This window comes from Lichenostomus cassidix, chromosome 3 (assembly GCF_008360975.1).
Source record: "Lichenostomus cassidix isolate B80296 chromosome 3, HeHo_3.0, whole genome shotgun sequence".
NCBI classification, from domain to species: domain Eukaryota; kingdom Metazoa; phylum Chordata; class Aves; order Passeriformes; family Meliphagidae; genus Lichenostomus; species Lichenostomus cassidix.
Genome location: NC_139483.1, coordinates 50,980,440 through 50,986,642, shown reverse-complemented (window position 1 = coordinate 50,986,642; position 6,203 = coordinate 50,980,440). Strand labels below are relative to the sequence as shown.

The 6,203-nt window shown below is 58.3% G+C and overlaps 1 protein-coding gene across 4 annotated transcripts in view; it reads left to right on the top strand.

Annotated features, from left to right (window-relative positions):
- The first annotated feature begins 3,516 nt into the window (after nucleotides 1–3,516).
- HIVEP2 (HIVEP zinc finger 2) overlaps nucleotides 3,517–6,203 on the top strand; it is a 137,339-nt gene continuing 134,652 nt past the window's right edge. For 3 of the 4 annotated variants that reach the window (XM_085055724.1, XM_085055720.1, XM_085055721.1), the window contains exon 1: nucleotides 3,517–3,651. The gene's annotated coding sequence lies outside the window, so the exon portion shown is untranslated. Of the gene's footprint in view, nucleotides 3,652–5,769; nucleotides 6,016–6,203 lie in introns of those variants that run through there. The other variant, XM_085055722.1, reaches the window with a different exon arrangement.

Sequence of the window (6,203 nt, the reverse complement as noted above, 5' to 3'; positions counted from 1 at the left end):
GCTGTGAGCTGCAGCTGTGATGGCCAAAGTGTTTTCTGAGCAGCAAGAACAACTTCTTTTTTAATGAATTTGCAAAATCTGTACTTAACAGCTGTAAATCTTACACCTGAGAGCTCCCTTAGTTGTCTTCTGAGTTTGTTAGAGTGATAGTTTTATTAAATGCTGGGTATAAACATTAAAAAAAAAAAAACTAGAGGGAAATGATAGGATGGTATGATGCAAGGACATCATTATTAGCTTACGTTGTAGCCACGAGTAGGCGAGGGAAATGATTCAGATGTCTGCTGCCTCTCTGTGGAGTCACTGGCAGAGGTCTCGGAGGAAAACTAGCCCGGCGTCCCAGCTGCAGTCCCTCTGCAGGATAGTGCTCCTGCCTCATGCTGCCTGTGGGAGGGGAGAGGGGCATCAGCCAGGGATGAAGGTCAGTCTGTACTCAGTTACAGCCATTCCCCTACAACTGTGCACAAAGGGGGAGTGGGCTGAAGGAACCATGTGAAGAGCTCCTTCCCTCTTTGGCTGGGGAGGTCTCCTCCAAGATGAGGACCCTTGCCAGGTGCAAGTTGTGCAGCTTGTCAAAACCTGCTCTGGGGCCTGAGCCAAACAAATTTGGTACAAGTCAGGGTCTCTGAGCACAGGTGTAGCTTCACTCTCTTCCCTGGGAACACCAAAGTAACAAAGAGGTGTAGCTTCAGCACATACCTTGTAGAACCATGGTGAAGGAAATGGCTGTGGCTCAGATGGTGCAATACTAAGAGAATGTGGGAAAGCATGCAGAATATAGCCTCTTGACATAACCACCATAATTGGAAAAAGATCCTTATTTTGAAAGATGTTACAGAGAAACATTATTTTACTTTGCTTTGAGAATGAATGTAAATAAAGTCCTTAAAATTATTTTGAACACTGAACCTTGTTGCAAATCTTTTGTGAGCTGGTCTCTGTGACAGTAAAAATGAACTTCTGAAGTCATGTGAAAGGGAGGAGTGAGGATGACAATGCTGGGCAAAGAAGTCAAAGGTGCTGGTCAGGAGTCAGAAGCCTCCCAGAGGGGAAGATACTGGCGGCCATCATTTGGGGGCAGAGGTAAACGCTGCTGTTGTGGAAAACAGCAGGATGGGAAACCCTCAATTTGAAACAAATCCTAAGCACTCCCATCTCCCGTTGACTTATTCTGACATGACATCAAATAAAGATCACAAGCCCAAAGTCAATATGTTTGCTCAGACAGAATAATTCCAGTCAAACAATACTCAGTGTCAGGAATGACAGTAACACTCACACCAAAATCAGAAAAACAAAGACAGACATGCTCATGGACTTAACAAGGAGCAAGCAACTCTTTGTTCAACCCTCTTAGTATTGAACATGCTTGTAGGAGCAAGTGTTTTTTTGTAAAATAAGTCATAATTTATCATAAAATTATGGTCATATGATCTTGTGCCCATATCACTTTAGGTAAGTCCCAAGAAATCCCAAGACTCTCCTGCACCTCCTGTATTCTGCAAATGAAGCACTGTAAACCTGACTCAGAGGCCACCAAAGTCAACAGGAGCCAAGGACCACAGCAGGATGACAAGATTTTTATTAATAGATTATATGTCCTTCTGTGTCCCTGTATCGCCAACTCTGAGCACTGAATTGTTACTAGTCCCTAAAAGATGCAGGAACAACTTAAAATTATTACCTACTAAAATTATGGAATAATGGTTTTATTTACCCTGGCACCTGCCATAATAACCACTGCTTCTAGGATTTATGTATAAACTTTTTCCTTTTCCTCCATGAGGCTGATATATTTCTTTTACTTCAGTCAAATGAATAATTTCAGATGCCACTATGACTTCCGATGTCACCGTGACGGTGTTGCGAGTTGGCATCACTTCGAATCAATTTACGATAGCCCGTAAACGCCGCTGAATGGCTTCCCCGAAAGAAAATTTGCTCTGAAAATTAAGTGAAGACCCGCTGTCAAAAACCCAGCGGGCGCCAGTGCCACGGCAAAGCCGAAGCAGGCGAGGCCAGGGAAGGGACCCCCGCGCTGCCGGAGCGGCCGGGAGAGGGAACCAGCCGGTTGAGCGTCACTCCCCGAGCAGCCGTGGCAAATCTCAGGAATACAGACGCTGTTCCCAGGAACCGCGCTCAGGCTTAACTAGCTCAAAGCCAGTGTCAGCAGCAGGACCCGGGGCGCGTGTCTGTGCGGGACCAGGGCCGGGTCCTGCTCCAGCGACGGTTCCGAAAACCGGTGGTGGGTTCCCGACCACGGCGGGAGGGCGGTGGGATGCTCCCAGGAAGCACGAGAACCGCCTCGCCCCACCGGGACGGTATTCCCTCTGCAGCGCCTCTGCCCGGGGCTGCTGCGTGACAGGGACCCCGCCGCCGGTCCCGGCCCGGCCGATCCCCGCCCCGCCGCTGCCGGGCGCTGCGGGCCCCACGGGCTGCGGGCGGCCCCGTGAGCGGCGGCGGGGGGGATGCGAGCCCCGTTACCCGGCGCGGTGCTGCTGCCGCCCGGATCCCCTGCCCGCCCTCCCGGCGGCGCGGGCCGCTCCCGGGGCCGGCGTTTCGCTCGGCTCGGCCGCGGCGCTGGCGGCGAGCGGGTGTTGCAATAAATGCCTGTGTCTGCGGCACAGCCCGGGGCGGGCGGGCTCCCTGCCCTCCGGGGCGGCGGCGAGCCCCGCCGGGCCGGCGTGATGCGCGCCCCCTCCTCCGGGGCCACGTGCGGAGGGGTGAGCGAGGGTCGGGGTGGTCCCCGCCCGGGGCAGACCCGGGCTCGGCTGCGAAGCCGGCACGGGGAGCCCCGGCGGTGTATTGTTCTCCCTGACAGATAACGTGATCCCGGCCAGGCGAGAGCGAGGGGGCGGAGGGGCCGGGGGAGGGAGAGAAAGGAAGCGGAGGGAGGGGAGGGGGCAGGAGGATCCCGCGTCCTCGGAGGAAATTCTCAGGCCGGGAGGACGCGCGGCTTGCGCACGGCAAGCCGGGACTGGCTCTCCTGGGAGTTCCCTCGGCGGGGAGGGGGAGGGGAGCGGCGATCTCCGCCGGCGGGGAGAGGCCGCGGCTTCGCCCTCCGAGGCCCTGCCTCCCCGGTCCGCGCCCTCCCCGCCGCGGAGCTCCCGCGGCTCCCGCCCCGCACAGGCTCCCAGGGCGGGCAGCGCCCAGCACCGCGCCCGGGAGCGCTCCCGCCGCCGCGCGGGGGGACCCGGTGACGTCACGGGCGGCGCGCTCCCCGCGCTCGCTCCGCGCTCGCCGCCCTGTAACTTCTGTTCTGGGAAGTGGTGCCAGGAATAGCCCGGCGGAGCCGCCTGCAGCGCGGAGCGCTCCCTCCCGCCGCGGCCAGGGCGGGCTGCGGCTCCCGGGCCTCCGCCTCTCCCCCGTGCAACACCAGCCCCTCCGCCACTGTCAGGGAGATGGTGATGAGCCTTTCCAAAAAGAGGGAGAGGAATGACCTGCCTTAAGATAAACGCGTGAAGCGGGCGCCCCTTGGCCGCTGGAATATCTCTGTCTGTCTTTATATATAAAGAAGCACCGCGAGCCGCCTCACTCCGGGCGAGCCCTTAGCAAAGGAGCAACACGAGCGCCCGGCGGGATCGGCAGCAGCGGCAACAACAACAAGGGCACCGGGAGGGCTTCCCTCCTTCCTCCTCGGTGACTTCCCAGGTGAGCAGCACCGGCTGCTGTGGGCAGCCCCCTCCTCCCTGCCCGCCGCTCGTCCCCTGTCACCGGCACCAGCTGACAGCCGCGCCGGGGCGGCGGGGCGCGGGTGCGGAGCGCCGCGGGGCTGGGGTCGGGCCGCGGCAGGCAGGGCGCTCGGCTGAGCGGGGGGGGTCTGTGGCCGGCGCTCCGAGTGCCGCCCGGGGCTGCAGGGGTAAATGGAGGGCAAGGCGGCGGGAGGGCGCCGGCGGGGGAAGCCGGCGGGGCTGTAAAACCGCCGGACCGGTAAGTCACCTCTGTGGCGGCGGCTCCGGGCGCTGGCAGGCACCGGCACCGTCCCCGGGGCACCGCGGCCGGTGGCCCTTCCCGCTGAGCCGGCGCGGGAGGGGGACACGGCGGGGACAGGCCTTTGTCGGTGACACGCCGTTAGGAAATGTGGGGAATACCCGGCTTGTAAGTGTATGCAGATGAGGAGAAGGCTGCCTTGCGTAATCCCCTCCTGCGGCGGGGAATGGGCATGGTCACCGCCGGGGAGAGGCGCCCGCGGGGGGGCCGACCCGACGGGGCTCTCACCGCGGCCTCCGGCGCCCCGGGAGCGGATGGGGGGGTACCGAGCAGGGGGGGCGCCCGGGGCCACCCGGCGCGGCGGCGGGCAGGGCGCCGGAGGTAGCGGAGGGAGAGAGGGGATCTGCCCCGGCTGGCAGCGCGTCCCCGCGGGGGTGCCGGACTCGGGGGGCGTGCGTGCGTGTGCGGGGACACCCGGCACCGCGCCGGGGTGCGTGTGCGAGAGTGCGTGTGCGCGCTGCGCCGCGGTGACTGTTCCCTGAAGTGGGTGGGACGTTGGCCCGTTCCGGGAATGTTCCATGACGTGTAAACGCCACAGGAAGGGGGTTAACGAGGGGCTCGGCCGGGGCCGCCGCCGGGTCCCTCCCTCTCTCCCTCCCTCCGTCCCCCCGCCCGCCGGCGGGGCTGCCGCGGGGGCCGGCGGGGGCACGATCCCTTATGTAATGCGGGGTACGTGTGCGGCCGGCGGGGATTATGTAAGCGGCACGTCCGCGCCTGTCGCATAGGATATCGCATAGGATACAGCACCGCACGCCGGCTCCGCGCCGGGAGGCGGGCAGGGACGGCGGGCTGCCCCGCCGCGTCCCCGCCGTGTCCCCGCCGTCGGGGTCAAGCGGCGCGGGGGAGGCGGGGGAAAGCCCCGGGTTATCCCGGGTCATGCCCCGCAGCCCGCCCCGACCTTCCTGCCGGGGGCTGGCGCGCAGCACGGCCTTCCCCCTCGTGAGAGGGAGCCCGAGGCGGAGGGGAAGGAGGGCGCTGGTGTCGTGCTCCCGGTGCTGGGTGTCCCCAGGAGCTCCGGGCCGCGGTGGGGAAGCCGGCGGGAGGCCCAGCCCGCCTGGCCCGGGGTCCCTGCCGGCCGCCGGCCAGCGCGGCTTGACTCCGTGGGCAGGCGGCCGGGGCTCGCCCCGGCACAACGATAAAGCTCCTCAGAGCTTAATTTCCCGGAAAAGGGTTCTGTTTTTCTTATTAGTTGGCACTAATGGTCAATTTTTTTTTATTTTTTTAAAATATGATAGTTGCAGAAATGAAACTTCTGCTCAAACACCGCAGAGTTCGGGTTTTTTAAGCAATCATTTTAAATACTTTTTTAAAGTAGTCGAAATACTAATGAGTTTTAGCAGAAATATTTAGCTAAATAGTTTCCCTTGTCTTATTTTAAAGTGAAGCCTACTTTAATATGAAACCTGTCTGGGTTTGTACATTATTAAATAGTAGAAGGGGCAATACTAACTTAGTCAAGGGTGTTACCTTTTCTTTACTTTTTTCTTCTAATGACTTTATACTGAGAATTATTACAAAACAAGTAAGCCAAGTGGGCAGGGTAGCAAGGGAGAAGCGTTGCTGGGTAGGTCTGTGTTTCTCTGCTTCCCGGAGCTGTGGGTTGAGGCGTGTGTTCGTGCAGCTCCCAGCGCAAGGGGGCTCCGCTCGTCAGCAGCAGTTCTGGGGACACCGGGTAATTAGAGTAATTATTGCTTTAAAGGAACTACTGGTCTAACGAGGTACAAATTCAGTGGGCCCAGTTTTAAATTCTGTTGTTATTGTGGATTACCACTGACTACCAGAGGAATTTGATCCTCAGGTTTTCAGGATGCGGTGTGGAATCCTCAATATTTTGATAGCCGAGATGATATGCAGACGTGCTGAAAAAGTGCATCTGTTTTTTAAAGATAGGAGAGTCTCTGCCTGTTAGATTTGCAGCACGTGGACATACTTAGATGCAGTGTAACCTGGGGCTTATATTTATTTACAGTTAGATGTTAAATCTTTCCTGACCCTTCCACTCAGGAGACATTTCTGAAACTTCAGGTATGGATTATCTGAAACTTTCTTCATTTTTTTTTTTGCTTTGTTTCATTTTTCAAAAAAATTAAGTGTTGTGGAATAGGTTTAGAGTTTTCTTTTCATGTGAGTTTTAGGAAGTTACTACTGTCATCTTTGAATATATTTAAGATTACTGTGGTTTTCAGCTGTGCAAAGGCAGCAATGATATGGTA